The sequence below is a fragment of the Pseudorca crassidens genome, chromosome 1 (assembly GCF_039906515.1).
Source record: "Pseudorca crassidens isolate mPseCra1 chromosome 1, mPseCra1.hap1, whole genome shotgun sequence".
NCBI lineage: Eukaryota > Metazoa > Chordata > Mammalia > Artiodactyla > Delphinidae > Pseudorca > Pseudorca crassidens.
The window spans coordinates 155,856,503-155,882,682 of record NC_090296.1 but is presented as its reverse complement, the minus strand read 5'-3'; the positions used below and the strand labels follow the sequence as shown (position 1 = coordinate 155,882,682).

The following is a 26,180-nucleotide window of genomic DNA, read 5'->3' as shown; positions in this document are numbered from 1 at the left end:
CCATTCTGGAGAAGTGTATTGTGTTTACTAAAGCATCTAAAAAATGAGCTACAGAGCATAGGGCACTTGCACTCATGGGCCTATGTCTTGGGAAAAACAAAAATCGAGAGGACACAGGCACCCCAATGTTTACTGCCTCTCTGTTTAAAAGATCCTCGACTAGGATATAACTTAAATGTCTCTGGAGGGAAAAAATGGATAGAGATGTGGTACTTATGTAGAGTGGAATATTACTCAGCCTGGAAATCAATGAAATATGGCCAGTTGTAACAACTCCGGAGGAGTTACGTATGATCATTCTAAGTGACATAATTCAAAAAGAAAAAGACACATATCATAAGATATCACTTAAAGGTGGAATCCAAAATGGCTACACATGAAATAAATTACAAAACAAAAACATAGTCAAATATGTAGACAACACGCATAAGGCTGCTAAACGGGAAAGGTGGGGAGGGGTGAGGCATCATCCAGGAGGTTGAAATTAGCAAAGATACCATTCCAAATACCAAACTGATAATCAACAAGGCCTACACGGTAGCTAAAAGAACTGCACTCAGCACACTCAAGTCACCGGAAAAGAATATATATGACTGGTAAGAATCTGAAAAAGAATTTATTGATGTCTCTCTGTATGTGAATCAAGTGGATGTACAGCAGCAAGAAACAGAGCTTTGAAAATCAGCTGTAACCAATATAGTAATAAATTGAAAAAAATAAACGACAGAGAGAAAGAGAAAACCTCTTACAACTTTTCCTCAGGGACGGTGATGCAACATGGATTGAACACATCTAGACCCACAGCAGGATGAGACATAAGGCTGGAAACCGTTCGTGCTAAGAGAAATATGAGGTTGGGTGAGGAAATGCACACCCTTTAAAGTAATACTACCTGGTACCCATTCAATGGGTCCCAAATCTGCAGGTTCAAGGGATCTTCCTACAGCGAAAACATGCATGGAAAACCCAGAGGACTGTACACCATGTGATCGGGAGATGTGTCTAAAATGCACCTCATTTATCCTCTCCTGGTGCTCCTGTTCATCATTCCAGCCACGTTACTTAGAATCTCCCCACTTAGAGAATCAGCACATTTAAACCTCTGTTTCACACATTTTGCAAATTGTGAGGAGGATGAACGGGAAGAGGGGGAACCAATGAGAGAATAGTTGTAGGGGTTTGGACGGGCACATGTCACTCTAATTTCCCATTAAGAATAAGAATTAAAAAAAGGCTCAGCCTGCCTCGCCAGAGCCAAAATAGGGCTTGAAGCAATCCTGCAGCTTTGAGGCCAGCTCACAAAAGAGCAACTTAAAAAATGGAGCTCAGGGTCACTGCAATTCACAAACCTGCAGAGTTATAAATGAAAACTAACGTCCAAAAATATGTTGAGGTAAGGCAAAGAAGAGGATCTGAATGCAAGACAGAATTGCAAGAAACAGATTTCAAGAGATAGATTGGACTCGTCTTTAAAGCACATGAAAAGCGGCAGAATTTCGACAATGATGCAGTTGGCCCAAAAGGGAGTATGCGTTTTTTCCTGAATATATCCAGGAAAAAACGCATACGCACTTTATGGGCAACCAAGCAAGCAAGCAATGCAAATGTGCACAACAAAGAAGTCTCATTTCCCACCGGTCAAAAGGGCCATCCGAAAAAATTGTAAAAACCAGAAATGCAGGACAGGCCATGGAGAACAGGGAGCCTTTATACGCTGATGGACAGTGTGTGAACTGCCAAGAGCCACTCTGGAGAAGTGTATGGTGGTTCCTAAATCATCTAAAAAACAGAGCTACAGAGCATAGGGCACTTCCAATCACGGAAGTATATCTAGGGAAGTCTAAAAATCAACAAGACACAAGCACACCACAGTTTAGGGCTACTCTGTTTACAAGAACCTCAACTTCAGTACACCTTAAATATCCCAGGAAAGAGAACAATGGATAAAGAAAATGTGGTACTTATGTACAATGGAATATCTCTTCACCATGAAATCAATGTAATAAGGCTAGTAGAAGGATAAAGAGTGGATTTAGGTCCGATAATACTACTTGAAACAAGTCAAACAGAAAAAGAAACATATCATAAGATATCACTTATAGAGGGAGGATAAATATGGCTGCACAAAAAATGAATTACAAAACAGAACAGTGTCTCACATTTAGAAAACACACTTATGTCAGCTTAAGGGGAAAGGAGAGGTGGGGTGATGCATAAAACCAGAGTTTGAAATTAGCACAGCTACCGTTCAATAAACCAAATAGGTATTAGACAAGATCTACACCTTGCTCAATGAACTGGCCTCAACACACCCTATACACCGCAGAGAAATATATCTGAGTAATAAGAATCTTAAAACCCATGTATTGATATATCTCCATAAGGGAATCAAGTGTGTGCAGAGCGGCCAAACACAGCAGTGAAAATGAGCTAAACCCCATTATAGAAATAAATTTTAAAACCAAAACGCAGAAACAATGAAAGAGAGAAAAATTCTTACAAAATTCGCTCAGGGGCTGTGATGCAACCTGGAATGACCACATATAAACCCACAGCTGGATAAGACATAAGGCTGGACACTTGGGGCTGAGAGGATTGGTGAGCTTTGGTGAGCAACTGCCGAAAGTTTAATGCAATACTTCATGCTACTCATTCCAAGGGTCCCAACACTCCAGGTTGAAGGGAATCTTCCTACAGCTAAACCATGCATGGGAAATCCAGCGGATGGTATACCATATGATCGGGAAAGGTTTCTAAAACGCACCTCATTTTCCTCTCCTGGGGCTCCGGATCAACATTCCAGCCACTTTACTAACAACATCCCCACATGGAGAGTCAATGCCTTTAAGTTCCGGTATCGCACAGTCTGCAGTTAGTGCGGAGGATGAATGGGAATAGGGGGAACCAGTGAGAAAATAGCTGTAGCGGTTTCAATGGGCACATGTCACTCTAATTTCACATCAGGAAGAAGAATTAACCAAAGGCAGAGCAAGGCGCCCCAGAAGAAGAATAGGGCCTGAAGAAATCCTGTGGATATGAGGCAAGATCACAAATATAAGAGCTGAAAAATGGAGCTAAGGGCCACTGCAATTCAAAAACCTGCAGAGTTATACAGGCCAACTATTTTCCAAAAGTATATTGAGGTGAGGCTATGAAGAGGCACTGACAGCAAGGCAGAATTGCAGGAAACCGATTTCAAGAGGTAGACTGGAATTGCATTGAAAACATGAACAGACTCAGAACGTCGACAATGATGCACTTGACCAAAAAGTGCGTATGCGTTTTTTCCTGAATATATTCAGGAAGAAACGCATATGCACTTTCCGGCCAACCAAGCAAACTTGCAAAGGAAATCTGCACTACAATGAAGTCTCACTGCCCCCCGGTCAAAAGGGCCATCTGAAAAAAGTGTAAAATCCAGAAAGGCAGGACAGGCCATGGAGAACTGGGAGCCTTGTTATGCTGATGGGCGGGATGTAAATTGCCAACAGCCACTCTGGAGAAGTGTATGGTGTTTCCTGAAACATCTAAAAAACAAAGCAACAGAGCCTAGGGCACTTCCACTTATGGTCCTATAGCTTAGGGAAATTAAAATCAAAAAGACACAGCCACCCCAAAGTTTGGGACGGCTCTGTTTACAAGAACCTCGTTTACGGTACAAGTTCAATATCGCAGAAAGCGCAAAATGGATAAAGAAGTTGTGGTACTTACGTACAATGCAATATCACTCAGCAATGAAATCTATGTCATCTGGCCCATAGCAGCATAATGAGTGGATTCAGGTACGATGATTCTAAGTGCAATAAGTCACAGAGAAAAAGAAACATCATAAGATATCACTACTACACGGAATGTAAACTTGGCTACACAGGAACTGAATTACAAAAGAGAACAGGGTCTCAAATGTAGAAAACCAACTTATGCTTGCTTAAGGGGAAAGGTGAGTTGGGGTGCTGCATAAAACCAGAGATTGAAATTAGCACAGATACCATTCCATAAGGCAAATATGTAATAGACAAGAGCTACTCCTTGCTCAACGAAGTGGACTCAACACCCCATATTAAACGCCTAAGAATATACCTGACTAGTAAGAATCTGAAAACCTATGGATTTATATGTCTTCGAAAGAGAATCAAGCATGTGTACAGCAGCATAAACGCAGCAGTGATAGGATTGGTGAGGTTCGGTGAGCAAATGCAGACCCTTTGAAGTCATATTGCATGGTACCCATTCCATGGTTCTCAACTCTCCAGGTTTAAGGGATTCTTCCTTCAGCTAAAACATGCATGTGGAACCCAGATTATGATCCACCGTGTGTTCGGGAAACATGTTCAAATGTGTCTCAGTTTTCGTCCCCTGGTACTCAGGTGCAACATTCCAGACACTTTACTAACACTCTCCTCACTTGGAGAGTCAGTGCCTTTAACCTCCTGTTTGGCCCAGTTTGCAATTTCTGCAGAAAATGAACAGGAATAGGGAGAACCAATGAGAGACTAGCTGGAGGTGTCTGGACGGGCAAATTAAACTCTCATTTCCCACCAGGAAGAGGAATTAACCAAAGGTTCAGCGTGCCATGCCAGAACCACACTAGGGTCTGAAGCGATCCTGTGGTGTTGCGGCCAGCTCACAAGAAAGCGAGTTGAAGAAAGGAGCCCAGGGGCACTGTCATTCACAAACCTGCAGAGTTATAAATGACAGCTTTTGTCCAAAAATATATTGAATTAAGGCTGCCAAGAGGACTTGAAAGTGGGGCAGAATTGCAGGAAACCGATTTCAGGAGGTAGACTGGAATTGCATGTAAAGCATAGGAAAAGAGGCAGAACGTCCACAATGATGCACTTGGCCAAAAAGAGCGAATGCGTTTTTTCCTGAATACATTCAGGAAAAAACGCATACGCCCTTTTTGGCCAACCAAGCAAGCTTGCAAAGGAAATCTGCACTACAATGAAGTCTCACTGCCCCCTGGTCAAAAGGGCCATCTGAAAAAAGTGTAAAATCCAGAAAGGCGGGACAGGCCATGGAGAACTGGGAGCCTTGTTATGCTGATGGGCGGGATGTAAATTGCCAACAGCCACTCTGAGAAGTGTATGGTGTTTCCTGAAACATCTAAAAAACAAAGCAACAGAGCCTAGGGCACTTCCACTTATGGTCCTATAGCTTAGGGAAATTAAAATCAAAAAGACACAGCCACCCCAAAGTTTGGGACGGCTCTGTTTACAAGAACCTCGTTTACGGTACAAGTTCAATATCACAGAAAGTGAAAAATGGATAAAGAAGTTGTGGTACTTACGTACAATGCAATATCACTAAGCAATGAAATCTATGTCATCAGGCCCGTAGCAGCATAATGAGTGCATTCAGGTACGATGATTCTAAGTGAAATAAGTCACACAGAAAAAGAAACATCATAAGATATCACTACTACACGGAATGTAAACCTGGCTACACAGGAACAGAATTACAAAACAGAACAGGGTCTCAAATGTAGAAAACCAACTTATGCTTGCTTAAGGCGAAAGGTGAGTTGGGGTGCTGCATAAAACCAGAGATTGAAATTAGCACAGATACCGTTCCATAAGCCAAATATGTAATAGACAAGAGCTACTCCTTGCTTAACGAAATGGACCAAACATCCCATATTAAATGTCTAAGTATATACCTGACTAGTAAGAATCTTAAAAGCTATGGATAGATATGTCTCAGAAAGAGAATCAAGCATGTGTACAGTGGCATAAATGCAGCAGTGATAGGATGGTGAGGTTCGGTGAGCAAATGCAGACCCTTTGAAGTCATATTGCATGGTACCCATTTCATGTGTCTCAACTCTCCAGGTTTAAGGGATTCTTCCTTCAGCTAAAACATGCATTTGGAACCCAGAGTATGATTCACCATGTGATCGCGAAACGTGTTCAAATGTGTCTCAGTTTTCGTCCCCTGGTTCTCATGTGCAACATTCCAGACGCTTTACTAACACTCTCCCCACTTGGAGAGTCACTGCCTTTAATCTCCTGTTTGCCCCAGTTTGCAATTTCTGCGGAAAATGAACAGGAATAGGGAGAACCAATGAGAGAAGAGCTGGAGGTGTCTGGACGGGCAAATTTAACTCTCATTTCCCACCAGGAAGAGGAATTACCCAAAGGCTCAGCGTGCCATGCCAGAACCACACTAGGGTCTGAAGCGATCCTGTGGTGTTGCGGCCAGCTCACAAGAAAGCGAGTTGAAGAAAGGAGCTCAGGGGCACTGTCATTCACCAACCGGCAGAGTTATAAATGACAGCTATTGTCCAAAAATATATTGAAGTAAGACTGCCAAGAGGACTTGAAAGCGTGGCAGAATTGCAGGAAACCGATTTCAGGAGGTAGACTGGAATTGCATGTAAAGCATAGGAAAAGAGGCAGAACGTGCACAATAATGCACTTGGCCAAAAAGGGCGTATGCGTTTTTTCCTGAATATATTCAGGAAAAAACGCATACGCCCTTTTTGGCCAACCAAGCAAGCTTGCAAAGGAAATCTGCACTACAATGAAGTCTCACTGACCCCCGGTCAAAAGGGCCATCTGAAAAAAGTGTAAAATCCAGAAAGGCAGGACAGGCCATGGAGAACTGGGAGCCTTGTTATGCTGATGGGCGGGATGTAAATTGCCAACAGCCACTCTGGAGAAGTGTATGGTGTTTCCTGAAACATCTAAAAAACAAAGCAACAGAGCCTAGGGCACTTCCACTTATGGTCCTAGAGCATAGGGAAATTAAAATAAAAAAGACACAGCCACCCCAAAGTTTGGGACGGCTCTGTTTACAAGAACCTCGTTTACGGTACAAGTTCAATATCACAGAAAGCGAAAAATGGATAAAGAAGTTGTGGTACTTACGTACAATGTAATATCACTCAGCAATGTAATCTATGTCATCAGGCCCATAGCAGCATAATGAGTGGATTCAGGTACGATGATTCTAAGTGAAATAAGTCACACAGAAAAAGAAACATCATAAGATATCACTACTACATGGAATGTAAACTTGGCTACACAGGAACTGAATTACAAAACAGAACAGGGTCTCATATGTACAAAACCAACTTATGCTTGCTAAAGGGGAAAGGTGAGTTGGGTTGCTGCATAAAACCAGAGATTGAAATTAGCACAGATACCGTTCCATAAGCCAAATATGTAATAGACAAGGGCTACTGCTTGCTCAACGAAGTGGACTCCACACCCCATGTTAAACGCCTAAGAATATACCTGACTAGTAAGAATCTTAAAACCTATGGATTTATATGTCTCCGAAAGAGAATCAAGCATGTGTACAGCGGCATAAACGCAGCAGTGATAGGATTGGTGAGGTTCGGTGAGCAAATGCAGACCCTTTGAAGTCATATTGCATGGTACCCATTCCATAGGTCTCAACTCTCCATGTTTAAGGGATCCTTCCTTTAGCTAAAACATGCATGTGGAACCCAGAGTATGATCCACCATGTGATCGGGAAACGTGTTCAAATGTGTCTCAGTTTTCGTCCCCTGGTACTCGGGTGCAACTTTCCAGACGCTTTACTAACACTCTCTCCACTTGGAGAGTCAGTGCCTTTAACCTCCTGTTTGGCCCAGTTTGCAATTTCTGCGGAAAATGAACAGGAATAGGGAGAACCAATGAGAGACTAGCTGGAGGTATCTGGACGGGCAAATTTAACTCTCATTTCCCACCAGGAAGAGGAATTAACCAAAGGCTCAGCGTGCCATGCCGGAACCACACTAGGGCCTGAAGCAATCCTGCGGTGTTGCGGCCAGCTCACAAGAAAGCGAGTTGAAGAAAGGAGCTCAGGGTCACTGTAATGCACAAACCGGCAGAGTTATAAATGACAGCTATCGTCCAAAAATATATTGAAGTAAGGCTGCCAAGAGGACTTGAAATCGGGGCAGAATTGCAGGAAACCGATTTCAGGAGGTAGACTGGAATTGCATGTAAAGCATCGGAAAGAGGCAGAACGTCCACAATGATGCACTTGGCCAAAAAGGGCATATTAGTTTATTCCTGAATATATTCAGGAAAAAACGCATACGCCCTTTTTGGCCAACCAAGCAAGCTTGCAAAGGAAATCTGCACTACAATGAAGTCTCACTGCCCCCCGGTCAAAAGGGCCATCTGAAAAAAGTGTAAAATCCAGAAAGGCCGGACAGGCCATGGAGAACTGGGAGCCTTGCTATGCTGATGGGCGGGATGTAAATTGCCAACAGCCACTCTGGAGAAGTGTATGGTGTTTCCTGAAACATCTAAAAAACAAAGCAACAGAGCCTAGGACACTTCCACTTATGGTCCTATAGCTTAGGGAAATTAAAATCAAAAAGACACAGCCACCCAAAGTTTGGGATGGCTCTCTTTACAAGAACCTCATTTACGGTACATGTTCATTATCACAGAAAGCGAAAAATGGATAAAGAAGTTGTGGTACTTACGTACAATGCAATATCACTCAGCAATGAAATCTATGTCATCAGGCCTGTAGCAGCATAATTAGTGGATTCAGGTATGATGATTCTAAGTGAAATAAGTCACACAGAAAAAGAAACATCATAAGATATCACTAATACACGGAATGTAAACTTGGCTACACAGGAACTGAATTACAAAACAGAAAAGGGTCTCAAATGTAGAAAACCAACTTATGCTTGCTTAAGGGAAAGGTGAGTTTGGGTGCTGCAAAAAAGCAGAGATTGAAATTAGCACAGATACCGTTCCATAAGCCAAATATGTAATAGACAAGAGCTACTCCTTGCTCAACGAAGTGGACTCTACACGACATATTAAACGCCTAAGAATATACCTGACTAGTAAGAATCTTAAAACCTATGGATTTATATGTCTCTGAAAGAGAATCAAGCGTGTGTACAGCGGCATAAATGCAGCAGTGATAGGATTGGTGATGTTCGGTGAGCAAATGCAGACCCTTTGAAGTCATACTGCATGGTACCCATTCCATGGGTCCCAAGTCTCCCGGTGCAAGGGATTCTTCCTTCAGCTAAAACATGCATGTGGAACCCAGAGTATGATCCGCCGTATGATCGGGAAACGTTTTTAAATGTATCTCATTTTTCATCCCCTGGTGCTTGGTGCAACTTTCCAGGCGCTTTACTAACACTCTCCCCACTTGGAGAGTCAGTGCCTTTAACCTCCTGTGTGGCCCAGTTTGCAATTTCTGCGGAAGATGAACAGGAATACGGAGAACCAATGAGAGACTATATGTAGGTGTCTGGACGGGCAAATTTAACTCTCATTTACCACCAGGAATACGAATGAACCAAAGGCTCCGCGTGCCATGCTGGAATCATATTAGGACCTGAAGAGATCCTGTGGTTTTGCGGCCAGCTCACAAGAAAGCGAGTTGAAGAAAAGAGCTCAGGGGCACTGTAATTCACAAACCTGCAGAGTTATAAATGACAGCTATCATCCAAAATTTTACTGAAGTAAGGCTGAGAAGAGCACTTGAATGCGGGGCAGAATTGCAGGAAACCGATTTCAGAAGGTACACGGGAGTTGCTCTTAAAGCATAGGAAAAGAGACAGAACTTGGAAAATAATGCACTTGGCAAAAAGGGGCATATGTGTTTTATCCAGAGCTCTCATAACCGAGGGGAGGAGATTCCCAGCAGGCTCCAACTGCAACCAGGCAGGAGTGTCTTCACACCAGTGGGGCCACATCATCGAAAGGTGAGGTACTCAGCACATGTGTCCTCAAACCAGAGGACCCACATCACCAAGGGCCTCGGAGTGAGGCAGGCAGGAGTAGCCTCACAACACTGGACCCATAGAATAAAAAAGTGAGGAATCCAGCAGTTGGAACCTCCCAGCAGGCGGCCCAGAGCACCGAGGCTCTGAGATCCAGGCCACAGTGAACTCACAGAAGAGGGCCCATGTCATGAAACTGAGCCACCCAGCCATTGGGACCTCAGAGCAGGAGGCCCACATCCCCATGGGGATATAAATCTGGTAGGAGTGTCCTCGCACCACTGAGAACGTATCAGAAAATTTTGGGCGACCAGCAGTTAGGGCCTGACGCCAGAGGACCCTCATCACCAAGGGAAGGAGGCTCCCAGCAGGCTCCAACTGCCACCAGAGGGCTGACGTCACCAAGGCGATGTGTGCCAACCAGGCACGAATGATCTCACAGCAGAGGGCCCACCTCAGAGAAGTGTGACGAACCCAGTCAGGATCAGACTCGCACCAGAGGGCCCACATCACCAAATGGATTGGAACCAGGCAGGAGTATCCTCACACCAGTGGGGCCTCATCATCTTAAGGTGAGGAACCCAGCACATGTGTCCTCAAACCAGAGGACCCACATCACCAAGGGCCTTGGAGTGAGGCAGGCAGGAGTAGCCTCACAACACAGGGCACATAATATAAAAAACGTGAGGATTCCAGCATTTAGACCTTCCAGCAGGCAGCTCAGAACACCGAGGCTATGGGATCCAGGCCGCAGTGAACTCACAGCAGAGGGCCCACATCATAAAACTGTGAGCAACCCAGGCGTTGGGACCTCAGTGCAGAAGGCCCACATCCCCATGGGAATGGGAACCTGGCTGGACTGTCCTCGCACCACTGGGCGCACATCAGAAAATGTGGGGAGCCCACCATTTAGTGCCTGACGCCAGAGGGCCGTCATCACCGAGAGGAGGAGGCACCCTGCCTGCTCCAACTGCCACCAGATGTCTCACATCTCCAAGGTGACGTGTGCCAGCCAGGCAGGAGTGACCTCACAGCAGAGGGACTACCTCACAGAACGTTGAGGGACCCAGCCAGGATTAGACTCTCGCCAGAGGGCCCACCTCACCAAGGGGATGGGAACCAGGCAGGAGTGTCCTCACACGAGTGGGGCCACATCATCGAAAGGTGAGGAACGCAGCACATGTGGCCTCAAGCCATAGGACAGTCATCACCAAGGGGCTGGCAGCGAGGCAGGCAGGAGGAGCCTCACAACAGAGGGCACATAGAATAAAAAATTTGAGGAATCCAGCAGTTGGAACCTCCCAGCAGGCGGCTCAGAGCACCGATGATAAGGGATCCTTGCCAGAGTGAACTCATAGCAGAGGGCCCACATCATGGTACTGTGAGCAAGCCAGCTGTTTTGACCTCAGAGCAGAAGGCCCATATCCCCATGGGGATGGGAACCTGGCAAGAGTGTCCTCACTCACTTGGCGCACATCAGAAAATGTGGGGAGCCCAGCAGTTATGGCCTAAGGCAAGAGGGCCCTCATCACCGAGGGGAGGAGGCTCCCAGCAGGCTCCAAGTGCCACCAGAGGGCTCATGTCCACAAGGCGAGGTGAGCAAGCCAGGCAGGAGTGACCTCACAGCAGACGGCCCACCTCACAGATGGGTGAGGAACCCAGCCAGGATCAGACTCTCAACAGAGGGCCCACATCACCAAGGGGATGTGAACCAGGCAGGAGTCTCCTAAGACCATTGGTCCCACATCATCGAAAGGTGAGGAACCCAGCACATGTGGCCTCAAACCAGAGGACACACATCACGACGGGGCTGGGAGTGAGGCAGGCAAGAGGATCCTCACAACAGAGGGCCCAAAAAATTAAAAAAGTGAGGAATTCAGCAGTTGGAACCTCCCAGCAGGCGGCCAAGAACACAGAGGCTATGGGATCCAGGCCTCTGTGAACTAACACCAGAGAGCCCACATCATGAAAATGTGAACAACCCAGCCGTTGGGACCTCAGAGCAGAAGGCCCACATCCCCATGGAGATGGGATCCTAAGAGGAGTGCCCAAGCATCACTAGGCTCACTAAGAAAATTTGGTGAGCCCAGAAGTTAGGGCCTGACGCAAGAGGGCCCTCATCACCGGGGGGAGGAGATTCCCAGCACGCTCCAACTGCCACCACACGGCTGACTTCACCAAGGCAATGTGTGCCAGCCATGCAGGAGTGACTTATCAGCAGAGGGTCTCCCTCACAGAAGGGTGAGGAACACAGCCAGGAACAGACTCTCACCAGGGGGTCCACATAACCACGTGGATGAGAACCAGGCAGGAGCATCCTCACACTAGTGGGGCCACATCATCGAAAGGTGAGGAACCCATAAAGGTGGCCACAAACCAGAGGACCCACATCACCAAGGGGTTGAGAGTGAGGTAGGTGTCTGGACGGGCATATTTAACTCTCATTTCCCACCAGGAAGAGGAATTAACCAAAGGCTCAGCATGCCCTGCCAGAAGCAGATTAGGGCCTGAAGCAGTCTTGCGGGTTTGCGGCCAGCTCACAAGAAAGCGAGTTGAAGAAAGGAGCTCTGGGGAACTGTAATTCAAAAACCTGCAGAGTTATAAATGACAGCTATCGTCCACAAATATATTGAAGTAAGGCTGCGAAGAGGACTTGAAAGCGGGGCAGAATTACAGGAAACTGATTTCAGGAGGTAGACTGGAATTACATGTAAAGCATAGGAAAAGAGGCAGAACGTCCACAATGATGCACTTGGCCAAAAAGGGCGTATGCGTTTTTTCCTGAATATATTCAGGAAAAAACGCATACGCACTTTTTGGCCAACCAAGCAAGCTTGCAAAGGAAATCTGCACTACAATGAAGTCTCACTGCCCCCCGGTCAAAAGGGCCATCTGAAAAAAGTGTAAAATCCAGAAAGGCAGGACAGGCCATGGAGAACTGGGAGCCTTGTTATGCTGATGGGCGGGATGTAAATTGCCAACAGCCACTCTGGAGAAGTGTATGGTGTTTCCTGAAACATCTAAAAAACAAAACAACAGAGCCTAGGGAACTTCCACTTATGGTCCTATAGCTTAAGGAAATTAAAATCAAAAAGACGCAGGCATCCCAAAGTCTGGGATGTCTTTGTTTACAAGAACCTCGTTTACGGTACAAGTTCAATTATCACAGAAAGCGAAAAATGGATAAAGAAGTTGTGGTACTTACGTACAATGCAATATCACTCAGCAATGAAATCTATGTCATCAGGCCCATAGCAGCATAATGAGTGGATTCAGGTACGATGATTCTAAGTGCAATAAGTCACACAGAAAAAGAAACATCATAAGATATCACTACTACACGGAATGTAAACTTGGCTACACAGGAACTGAATTACAAAACAGAACAGGGTCTCAAATGTAGAAAACCAACTTATGCTTGCTTAAGGGGAAAGGTGAGTTGGGGTGCTGCATAAAACCAGAGATTGAAATTAGCACAGATACCGTTCCATAAGCCAAATATGTAATAGACAAGAGCAACTCCTTGCTCAACGTAATGGACTCAACACCCCATATTAAACGCCTAAGAATATACCTGACTAGTAAGAATCTTAAAACCTCTGGATTTATATGTCTCCGAAAGAGAATCAAGCGTGTGTACAGCGGCATAAACGCAGCAGTGATAGCATTGGTGAGGTTCGGTGAGCAAATGCAGACCCTTTGAAGTCATATTGCATGGTACCCATTCCATGGGTCTCAACTCTCCAGGTTTAACGGATTCTTCCTTCAGCTAAAACATGCATGTGGAACCCAGAGTATGATCCACCGTGTGATCGGGAAACGTGTTCAAATGTGTCTCAGTTTTCGTCCCCTGGTACTCGGGTGCAACATTCCAGACACTTTACTACCACTCTCCCCACTTGGAGAGTCAGTGCCTTTATCCTCCTGTTTGGCCCAGTTTGCAATTTCTGCGGAAAATGAACAGGAATAGGGAGAACCAATGAGAGAGTAGCTGGAGGTGTCTGGACAGGCAAATTTAACTCTCATTTCCGAAAAGGAAGAGGAATTAACCAAAAGCTCAGCGTGCCATGCCGGAACCACACTAGGGCCTGAAGCAATGCTGCGGTGTTGCGGCCAGCTCACAAGAAAGCAAGTTGAAGAAAGGAGCTTAGGGGCACTGTAATTCACAAACCTGCAGAGTTATAAATGACAGCTATCGTCCAAAAATATATTGAAGTAAGGCTGCGAAGAGGACTTGAAAGCGGGGCAGAATTGCAGGAAACCGATTTCAGGAGGTAGACTGGAATTGCATGTAAAGCAAAGGAAAAGAGGCAGAACGTCCACAATGATGCACTTGGCCAAAAAGGGCGTATGCGTTTTTTCCTGAATATATTCAGGAAAAAACGCATACGCCCTTTTTGGCCAACCAAGCAAGCTTGCAAAGGAAATCTGCACTACAATGAAGTCTCACTGCCCCCCGGTCAAAAGGGCCATCTGAAAAAAGTGTAAAATCCAGAAAGGCAGGACAGGCCATGGAGAACTGGGAGCCTTGTTATGCTGATGGGCGGCATGTAAATTGCCAACAGCCACTCTGGAGAAGTGTATTGTGTTTCCTGAAACATCTAAAAAACAAAGCAACAGAGCCTAGGGCAGTTCCACATATGGTCCTATAGCTTAGGGAAATTAAAATAAAAAAGACACCGCCAAGCCAAAGTTTGGGACAGCTCTGTTTACAAGAACCTCATTTACGGTACAAGTTCAATATCACAGAAAGCAGAAAATGGATAAAGAAGTTGTGGTACTTAGGTACAATGCAATATCACTCAGCAATGAAATCTATTTCATCAGGCCCGTAGCAGCATAATGAGTGGATTCAGATACGATGATTCTAAGTGAAATAAGTCACACAGAAAAAGAAACATCATAAGATATCACTACTACACGGAATGTAAACTTGGATACACAGGAACTGAATTACAAAACAGAACAGGGTCTCAAATGTAGAAAACCAACTTATGCTTGCTTAAGGGGAAAGGTGAGTTGGGGTGCTGCATAAAACCAGAGATTGAAATTAGCACCGATACCATTCCATAAGCCAAATATGTAATAGACAAGAGCTACTCCTTGCTCAACGAAGTGGACTCAACACCCCATATTAAATGCCTAAGTATATACCTGACTAGTAAGAATCTTAAAACCTATGGATTTATATGTCTCCGAAAGAGAAACAAGCGTGTGTACAGTGGCATAAATGCAGCAGTGATAGGATTGGTGAGGTTTGGTGAGCAAATGCAGACCCTTTGAAGTCATATTGCATGGTACCCATTCCATGGGTCTCAACTCTCCAGGTTTAAGGGATTCTTCCTTCAGCTAAAACATGCATTTGGACCCCAGAGTATGATCCACCATGTGATCGGGAAACGTGTTCAAATGTGTCTCAGTTTTCGTCCCCTGGTACTCGGGTGCAACATTCCAGATGCTTTACTAACACTCTCCCCACTTGGAGAGTCAGTGCCTTTAATCTCCTGTTTGGCCCAGTTTGCAATTTCTGTGGAAAATGAACAGGAATAGGGAGAACCAATGAGAGAAGAGCTTGAGGTGTCTGGATGGGCAAATTTAACTCATTTCCCACCAGGAAGAGGAATTAACCAAAGGCTCAGCGTGCCATGCCGGAACCACACTAGGGTCTGAAGCAATCCTGTGGTGTTGCGGCCAGCTCACAAGAAAGCGAGTTGAAGAAAGGAGCTCAGGGGCACTGTCATTCACAAACCGGCAGAGTTATAAATGACAGCTATCGTCCAAAAATATATTGAAGTAAGACTGCCAAGAGGACTTGAAAGCATGGCATAATTGCAGGAAACCGATTTCAGGAGGTAGACTGGAATTGCATGTAAAGCATAGGAAAAGATGCAGAACGTCCACAATGATGCACTTGGCCAAAAAGGGCGTATGCGTTTTTTCCTGAATATATTCAGGAAAAAACGCATACGCACTTTTTGGCCAACCAAGCAAGCTTGCAAAGGAAATCTGCACTACAATGAAGTTTCACTGCCCCCTGGTCAAAAGGGCCATCTGAAAAAAGTGTAAAATCCAGAAAGGCAGGACAGGCCATGGAGAACTGGGAGCCTTGTTATGCTGATGGGCGGGATGTAAATTGCCAACAGCCACTCTGGAGAAGTGTATGGTGTTTCCTGAAACATCTAAAAAACAAAGCAACAGAGCCTAGGGCACTTCCACTTATGGTCCTATAGCTTAGGGAAATTAAAATCAAAAAGACACAGCCACCCCAAAGTCTGGGATGGCTTTGTTTACAAGAACCTCGTTTATGGTAGAAGTTCAATATCACAGAAAGCGAAAAATGGATAAAGAAGTTGTGGTACTTACGTACAATGCAATATCACTCAGCAATGAAATCTATGTCATCAGGCCCGTAGCAACATAATGAGTGGATTCAGGTACGATGATTCTAAGTGAAATAAGTGACACAGAAAAAGAAACATCACAAGATATCACTACTACACGGAATGTAAACTTGGCTACACAGGAACTGAATTACAAAACAGAACAGGGTCTCAAATGTAGAAAACCAACATATGCTTGCTTAAGGAGAAAGGTGTGTTAGGGTGCTGCATAAAACCAGAGATTGAAATTAGCACAGATACCGTTCCATAAGCCAAATATGTAATAGACAAGAGCTACTCCTTGCTCAACGAAATGGACTCAACACCCCATATTAAACGCCTAAGAATATACCTGACTAGTAAGAATCTTAAAACCTATGGATTTATATGTCTCCGAAAGAGAATCAAGCGTGCGTACAGCGGCATAAACGCAGCAGTGATAGGATTGGTGAGGTTCGGTGAGCAAATGCAGACCCTTTGAAGTCATATTGCATGGTACCCATTCCATGGGTCTCAACTCTCCAGGTTTAAGTGATTCTTCCTTCAGCTAAAACATACATGTGGAACCCAGAGTATGATCCACCGTGTGATCGGGAAACGTGTTCAAATGTGTCTCACTTTTCGTCTGCTGTTACTTGGGTGCAACATTCCAGACACTTTACTAACACTCTCCCCACTTGGAGAGTCAGTGTCTTTATCCTCCTGTTTGGCCCAGATTGCAATTTCTGCGGAAAATGAACAGGAATAGGGAGAACCAATGAGAGACTAGCTGGAGGTGTCTGGACGGGCAAATTTAACGCTCATTTCCCACCAGAAAGAGTTTTTAACCAAAGGCTCAGCATGCAATGCCGGAACCACACTAGGGCCTGAAGCAATGCTGCGGTGTTGCCGCCAGCTCACAAGAAAACGAGTTGAAGAAAGGAGCTCAGGGGCACTGTAATTCACAAACCTGCAGAGTTATAAATGACAACTATCGTCCAAAAATATGTTGAAGTAAGGCTGCCAAGAGGACTTGAAAGTGGGGCACAATTGCAGGAAACCTATTTCAGGAGGTAGACTGGAATTGCATGTAAAGCATAGGAAAAGAGGCAGAACGTGCACAATGATGCACTTGGCCAAAAAGGGCGTATGCGTTTTTTCCTGAATATATTCAGGAAAAAACGCATACGCCCTTTTTGGCCAACCAAGCAAGCTTGCAAAGGAAATCTGCACTACAAGGAAGTCTCACTGCCCCCCGGTCAAAAGGGCCATCTGAAAAAAGTGTAAAATCCAGAAAGGCAGGACAGGCCATGGAGAACTGGGAGCCTTGTTATGCTGATGGGCGGGATGTAAATTGCCAACAGCCACTCTGGAGAAGTGTATGGTGTTTCCTGAAACATCTACAAAACAAAGCAACAGAGCCTAGGGCACTTCCACTTATGGTCCTATAGCTTAGGGAAATTAAAATCAAAAAGACACAGCCACCCCAAAGTTTGGGACGGCTCTGTTTACAAGAACCTCGTTTACGGTACAAGTTCAATATCACAGAAAGTGAAAAATGGATAAAGAAGTTGTGGTACTTACGTACAATGCAATGTCACTCAGCAATGAAATCTATGTCATCAGGACCATAGCAGCATAATGAGTGGATTCAAGTACGATGATTCTAAGTGAAATAAGTCACACAGAAAAAGAAACATCATAAGATATCACGACTATACGGAATGTAAACTTGGCTACACAGGAACTGAATTACAAAACAGAACAGGGTCTCAAATGTAGAAAACCAACTTATGCTTGCTTAAGGGGAAAGGTGAGTTGGGGTGCTGCATAAAACCAGAGATTGAAATTAGCACAGATACCGTTCCATAAGCCAAATATGTAATAGACAAGAGCTACTCCTTGCTCAACGAAGTGGACTCTACACCCCATATTAAACGCCTAAGAATATACCTGACTAGTAAGAATCTTAAAAGTTATGGATTTATATGTCTCCAAAAGAGAATCAAGTGTGTGTACAGCGGCATAAACACAGCAGTGATAGGATTGGTGAGGTGCGGTGAACAAATGCAGACCCTTTGAAGTCATATTGCATGGTACCCATTCCATGGGTCTCAACTCTCCAGGTTTAAGGGATTCTTCCTTCAGCTAAAACATGCATGTGGAACCCAGAGTATGATTCACCATGTGATCGGGAAACGTGTTCAAATGTGTCAGTTTTCGTCCCCTGGTACTCGGGTGCAACATTCCAGACGCTTTACTAACACTCTCCCCACTTGGAGAGTCAGTGCCTTTAACCTCCTGTTTGGCCCAGTTTGCAATTTCTGCGGAAAATGAACAGGAATAGGGAGAACCAATGAGAGACTAGCTGGAGGTGTCTGGACGGGCAAATTTAACTCTCATTTCCCACCAGGAAGAGGAATTAACCAAAGGCTCAGCGTGCCATGCCGGAACCACACTAGGGCCTGAAGCAAGGCTGCGGTGTTGCGGCCAGCTCACAAGAAAGCGAGTTGAAGAAAGGAGCTCAGGGGCACTGTAATTCACAAACCTGCAGAGTTATAAATGACAGCTATCGTCCAAAAATATATTGAAGTAAGGCTGCCAAGAGGACTTCAAAGCGGGTCAGAATTGCAGGAAACCGATTTCAGGAGGTAGACTGGAATTGCATGTAAAGCATAGGAAAAGAGGCAGAACGTCCACAATGATGCACTTGGCCAAAAAGGGCGTATGCGTTTTTTCCTGAATATATTCAGGAAAAAACGCATACGCACTTTTCGGCCAACCAAGCAAGCTTGCAAAGGAAATCTACACTACAATGAAGTCTCACTGCCCCACAGTCAAAACGGCAATCTGAAAAAAGTATAAAATCCAGAAAGGCAGGACAGGCCATGGAGAACTGGGAGCCTTGTTATGCTGATGGGCGGGATGTAAATTGCCAACAGCCACTCTGGAGAAGTGTATGGTGTTTCCTGAAACATCTAAAAAACAAAGCAACAGAGCCTAGGGCACTTCCACTTATGGTCCTATAGATTAGGGAAATTAAAATCAAAAAGACACAGCCACCCCAAAGTTTGGGACTGCTCTGTTTACAAGAACCTCGTTTAAAGTACAAGTTCAATATCACAGAAAGTGAAAAATGGATAAAGATGTTGTGGTACTTACGTACAATGCAATATCACTCAGCAATGAAATCTATGTCATCAGGACCATAGCAGCATAATGAGTGGATTCAGGTACGATGATTCTAAGTGAAATAAGTCACACAGAAAAAGAAACATCATAAGTTATCACTACTACACGGAATGTAAACGTGGCTACCCAGGAACTGAATTACAAAACAGAACAGGGTCTCAAATGTAGAAAACCAACTTATGCTTGCTTAAGGGGAAAGGTGAGTTGGGGTGCTGCATAAAACCAGAGATTGAAATTAGCACAGATACCATTCCATAAGCCAAATATGTAATAGACAAGAGCTACTCCTTGCTCAACAAAGTGGACTCAACGTCCCATATTAAACGCCTAAGAGTATACCTGACTAGTAAGAATCTTAAAACCTATGGATTTATATGTCTCCGAAAGAGAATCAAGCGTGTGTACAGCGGCATAAACGCAGCAGTGATAGGATTGGTGAGGTTCGGTGAGCAAATGCAGACCCTTTGAAGTCATATTGCATGGTACCCATTCCATGGGTCTCAACTGTCCAGGTTTAAGGGATTCTTCCTTCAGCTAAAACATGCATGTGGAACCGAGAGTATGATCCACTGTGTGATCGGGAAACGTGTTCAAATGTGTCTCAGTTTTCGTCCCCTGGTACTCGGGGGAAACATTCCAGACGCTTTACTGACACTCTCCCCACTTGGAGAGTTAGTGCCTTTAACCTCCTGTTTGGCCCAGTTTGCAATTTCTGCGGAAAATGAACAGGAATAGGGAGAACCAATGAGAGACTAGCTGGAGGTGTCTGGACGGGCAAATTTAACTCTCATTTCCCACCAGGAAGAGGAATTAACCAAAGTCTCAGCGTGCCATGCCGGAACCACACTAGGGCCTGAAGCAATGCTGCGGTGTTGTGGCCAGCTCAGAAGAAAGCGAGTTGAAGAAAGGTGCTCAGGGGCACTGTAATTCACAAACCTGCAGAGTTATAAATGACAGCTATCGTCCAAAAATATATTGAAGTAAGGCTGCCAAGAGGACTTGAAAGCGGGTCAGAATTGCAGGAAACCAATTTCAGGAGGTAGACTGGAATTGCATGTAAAGCATAGGAAAAGAGGCAGAACGTCCACAATGATGCACTTGGCCAAAAAGGGCGTATGCGTTTTTTCCTGAATATATTCAGGAAAAAACGTATACGCCCTTTTTGGCCAACCTAGCAAGCTTGCAAATGAAATCTACACTACAATGAAGTCTCACTGCCCCCCGGTCAAAAGGGTCATCTGAAAAAACTGTAAAATCCAGAAAGGCCGGACAGGCCATGGAGAACTGGGAGCCTTGTTATGCTGATGGGCGGGATGTAAATTGCCAACAGCCACTCTGGAGAAGTGTATGGTGTTTCCTGAAACATCTAAAAAACAAAGCAACAGAGCCTAGGGCACTTCCACTTATGGTCCTATAGCTTAGGGAAATTAAAATCAAAAAGACACAGCCACCCCAAAATTTGGGACGGCTCTGTTTACAAGAACCTCGTTTACGGTACAAGTTCAATATCACAGAAAGTGAAAAATGGATAAAGAAGTTGTGGTACTTACGTAAAATGCAATATCACTCAGCAATGAAATCTATGTCATTAGGCCCATAGCAGCATATTGAGTGGATTCAGGTACGATGATTCTAAGTGAAATAAGTCACACAGAAAAAGAAACATCATAAGTTATCACTACTACACGGAATGTAATCTTGGCTACCCAGGAACTGAATTACAAAACAGAACAGGGTCTCAAATGTAGAAAACCAACTTATGCTTGCTTAAGGGGAAAGGTGAGTTGGGGTGCTGCATAAAACCAGAGATTGAAATTAGCACAGATACCGTTCCATAAGCCAAATATGTAATAGACAAGAGCTACTCCTTGCTCAACAAAGTGGAATCAACACCCCATATTAAACGCCTAAGAATATACCTGCCTAGTAAAAATCTTAAAACCTTTGGATTTCTATGCCTCTGAAAGAGAATCAAGCGTGTGTACAGTGGCATAAACGCAGCAGTGATAGGATTGGTGAGGTTCGGTGAACAAATGCAGACCCTTTGAAGTCATATTGCATGGTACCCATTCCATGGGTCTCAACTCTCCAGGTTTAAGGGATTCTTCCTTCAGCTAAAACATGCATGTGGAACCCAGAGTATGATCCACCGTGTGATCGGGAAACGTGTTCAAATGTGTCAGTTTTTGTCCCCTGGTACTCGGGTGCAACATTCCAGACCCTTTACTAACACTCTCCCCACTTGGAGAGTCAGTGCCTTTAACCTCCTGTTTGGCCCAGTTTGCAATTTCTGCGGAAAATGAACAGGAATAGGGAGAACCAATGAGAGACTAGCTGGAGGTGTCTGGACGGGCAAATTTAACTCTCATTTCCCACCAGGAAGAGGAATTAACCAAAGGCTCAGTGTGCCATGCCGGAACCACACTAGGGCCTGAAGCAATGCTGCGGTGTTGCCGCCAGCTCACAACAAAGCGAGTTGAAGAAAGGAGCTCAGGGGCACTGTAATTCACAAACTTGCAGAGTTATAAATGACAGCTATCGTCCAAAAATATATTGAAGTAAGGCTGCCAAGAGGACTTGAAAGCGGGGCAGAATTGCAAGAAACCGATTTCAGGAGGTAGACTGGAATTGCATGTAAAGCATAGGAAAAGAGGCAGAACGTCCACAATGATGCACTTGGCCAAAAAGGGCGTATGCGTTTTTTCCTTAATATATTCAGGAAAAAACGCATACGCCCTTATTGGCCAACCAAGCAAGCTTGCAAAGGAAATCTGCACTACAATGAAGTCTCACTGCCCCCTGGTCAAAAGGGCCATCTGAAAAAAGTGTAAAATCCAGAAAGGCAGGACAGGCCATGGAGAACTGGGAGCCTTGTTATGCTGATGGGCGAGATGTAAACTGCCAACAGCCACTCTGGAGAAGTGTATGGTGTTTCCTGAAACATGTAAAAAACAAAGCAACAGAGCCTATGGCACTTCCACTTATGGTCCTATAGCTTAGGGAAATTAAAATCAAAAAGACACAGCCACCCCAAAGTTTGGGACGGCTCTGTTTACAAGAACCTCGTTTACAGCACAAATTCAATATCACAGAAAGTGAAAAATGGATAAAGAAGTTGTGGTACTTACGTACAATGCAATATCACTCAGCAATGAAACCTATGTCATCAGGCCCGTAGCAACATAATGAGTGGATTCAGGTACGATGATTGTAAGTGAGATAAGTCACAGAGAAAAAGAAACATCATAAGATATCACTACTATACGGAATGTAAACCTGGCTACACAGGAACTGAATTACAAAACAGAACAGGGTCTCAAATGTAGAAAACCAACTTATGCTTGCTTAAGGGGAAAGGTGAGTTGGGGTGCTGCATAAAACCAGAGATTGAAATTAGCACAGATACCGTTCCATAAGCCAAATATGTAATAGACAAGAGCTACTCCTTGCTCAACGAAGTGGACTCTACACTCCGTATTAAACGCCTAAGAATATACCTGACTAGTAAGAATCTTAAAACCTATGGATTTATATGTCTCCGAAAGAGAATCAAGCATGTGTTCAGTGGCATAAACGCAGCAGTGATAGGATTGGTGAGGTTCGGTGAGCAAATACAGACCATTTGAAGTCATATTGCATGGTACCCATTCCATGGGTCTCAACTCTCCAGGATTAAGGGATTCTTCCTTCAGCTAAAACATGCATGTGGAACCCAGAGTATGATCCACCGTGTGATCGGGAAACGTGTTCAAATGTGTCAGTTTTGGTCCCCTGGTACTCGGGTGTAACATTCCAGATGCTTTACTAACACTCTCTCCACTTGGAGAGTCAGTGCCTTTAACCTCCTGTTTGGCCCAGTTTGCAATTTCTGCGGAAAATGAACAGGAATAGGGAGAACCAATGAGAGACTAGCTGGAGGTGTCTGGACGGGCAAATTTAACTCTCATTTCCCACCAGGAAGAGGAATTAACCAAAGGCTCAGCGTGCCATGCCGGAACCACACTAGGGCCTGAAGCAATCCTGCGGTGTTGCGGCCAGCTCACAAGAAAGCGAGTTGAAGAAAGGAGCTCAGGGGCACTGTAATTCACAAACCTGCAGAGTTATAAATGACAGCTATCGTCCAAAAATATATTGAAGTAAGCCTGCCAAGAGGACTTGAAAGGGGGGCAGAATTGCAGGAAACCGATTTCAGGAGGTAGACTGGAATTGCATGTAAAGCATAGGAAAAGAGTCAGAACGTCCACCATGATGCACTTGGCCAAAAAGGGCGTATGCGTTTTTTCCTGAATATATTCAGGAAAAAACGCATACGCACTTTTTGGCCAACCAAGCAAGCTTGCAAAGGAAATCTGCACTACAATGAAGTCTCACTGCCCCGCGGTCAAAAGGGCCATCTGAAAAATGTGTAAAATCCAAAAAGGCAGGACAGGGCATGGAGAACTGGGAGCCTTGTTATGCTGATGGGCGGCATGTAAATTGCCAACAGCCACTCTAGAGAAGTGTATCCTGTTTCCTGAAACATCTAAAAAACAAAGCAACAGAGCCTAGGGCACTTCCACTTATGGTCCTATAGCTTAGGGAAATTAAAATCAAAAAGACACAGCCACCCCAAAGTTTGGGACGGCTCTGTTTACAAGAACCTCGTTTACTGTACAAGTTCAATATCACAGAAAGTGAAAAATGGATAAAGAAGTTGTGGTACTTACGTACAATGCAATATCAATCAGCAATGAAATCTATGTCATCAGGCCCGTAGCAGCATAATGAGTGGATTCAGGTACGATGATTGTAAGTGAGATAAGTCACAGAGAAAAAGAAACATCATAAGATATCACTACTACACGGAATGTAAACTTGGCTACACAGGAACTGAATTACAAAACAGAACAGGGTCTCAAATGTAGAAAACCAACTTATGCTTGCTTAAGGGGAAAGGTGAGTTGGGGTGCTGCATAAAACCAGAGATTGAAATTAGCACAGATACCGTTCCATAAGCCAAATATGTAATAGACAAGAGCTGCTCCTTGCTAAATGAAGAGGACACAACACCCCATATTAAACGCCTAAGAATATACCTGACTAGTAAGAATCTTAAAACTTATGGATTTATATGTCTCCGAAAGAGAAACAAGCGTGTGTACAGCGGCATAAACGCAGCAGTGATAGGATTGGTGAGGTTCGGTGAGCAAATGCAGACCCTTTGAAGTCATATTGCATGGTACCCATTCCATGGGTCTCAACTCTCCAGGTTTAAGGGAATCTTCCTTCAGCTAAAACATGCATGTGGAACCCAGAGTATGATCCACCGTGTGATCGGGAAACGTGTTCAAATGTGTCTCACGTTTCGTCCCCTGGTACTCGGGTGCAACATTCCAGATGCTTTACTAACACTCTCCCCACTTGGAGAGTCAGTGCCTTTAACTTCCTGTTTGGCCCAGTTTGCAATTTCTGCGGAAAATGAACAGGAATAGGGAGAACCAATGAGAGACTAGCTGGAGGTGTCTGGACGGGCAAATTTAACTCTCATTTCCCACCAGCAAGAGGAATTAACCAAAGTCTCAGCGTGCCATGCCGGAACCACACTAGGGCCTGAAGCAAGGCTACGGTGTTGTGGCCAGCTCACAAGAAAGCGAGTTGAAGAGAGGAGCTCAGGGGTACTGTCATTCACAAACCTGCAGAGTTATAAATGACATCTATCGTCCAAAAATACATTGAAGTAAGGCTGCCAAGAGGACGTGAAAGCGGGACAGAATTGCAGGAAACCGATTTCAGGAGGTAGACTGGAATTGCATGTAAAGCATAGGAAAAGAGGCAGATCGTCCAGAATGATGCACTTGGCCAAAAAGGACGTATGCGTTTTTTCCTGAATATATTCAGGAAAAAACGCATATGCCCTTTTTGGCCAACCAAGCAAGCTTGCAAAGGAAATCTGCACTACAATGAAGTCTCACTGCCCCCCGGTCAAAAGGGCCATCTGAAAAAAGTGTAAAATCCAGAAAGGCAGGACAGGCCATGGAGAACTGGGAGCCTTGCTATGCTGATGGGCGGGATGTAAATTGCCAACAGCCACTCTGGAGAAGTGTATGGTGTTTCCTGAAACATCTAAAAAACAAAGCAACAGAGCCTAGGGCACTTCCACTTATGGTCCTATAGCTTAGGGAAATTAAAATCAAAAAGACACAGCCACCCCAAAGTTTGGGACGGCTCTGTTTACAAGAACCTCGTTTACGGTACAAGTTCAATATCACAGAAAGTGAAAAATGGATAAAGAAGTTGTGGTACTTACGTACAATGCAATATCACTCAGCAATGAAATCTATGTCATTAGGCCCATAGCAGCATATTGAGTGGATTCAGGTACGATGATTCTAAGTGAAATAAGTCACACAGAAAAAGAAACATCATAAGTTATCACTACTACACGGAATGTAATCTTGGCTACCCAGGAACTGAATTACAAAACAGAACAGGGTCTCAAATGTAGAAAACCAACTTATGCTTGCTTAAGGGGAAAGGTGAGTTGGGGTGCTGCATAAAACCAGAGATTGAAATTAGCACAGATACCGTTCCATAAGCCAAATATGTAATAGACAAGAGCTACTCCTTGCTCAACCAAGTGGAATCAACACCCCATATTAAACGCCTAAGAATATACCTGCCTAGTAAAAATCTTAAAACCTTTGGATTTCTATGTCTCTGAAAGAGAATCAAGCCTGTGTACAGCGGCATAAACGCAGCAGTGATAGGATTGGTGAGGTTTGGTGAACAAATGCAGACCCTTTGAAGTCATATTGCATGGTACCCATTCCATGGGTCTCAACTCTCCAGGTTTAAGGGATTCTTCCTTCAGCTAAAACATGCATGTGGAACCCAGAGTATGATCCACCGTGTGATCGGGAAACCTGTTCAAATG

The 26,180-nt window shown here is 44.5% G+C and overlaps 1 long non-coding RNA gene across 2 annotated transcripts in view; it reads right to left on the bottom strand.

The window, feature by feature from the left end:
- The window catches only part of LOC137203462 (uncharacterized), a 405,892-nt gene that overhangs the window by 293,524 nt on the left and 86,188 nt on the right, over positions 1 to 26,180 (bottom strand). For both annotated transcript variants that reach the window (XR_010933138.1, XR_010933145.1), the window contains exons 2-3: positions 20,818 to 20,899; positions 3,712 to 3,793 (exon numbers count right to left, since the gene is read on the bottom strand). This is a non-coding gene — a long non-coding RNA (uncharacterized lncRNA). The remainder of the gene's footprint in view (positions 1 to 3,711; positions 3,794 to 20,817; positions 20,900 to 26,180) is intronic.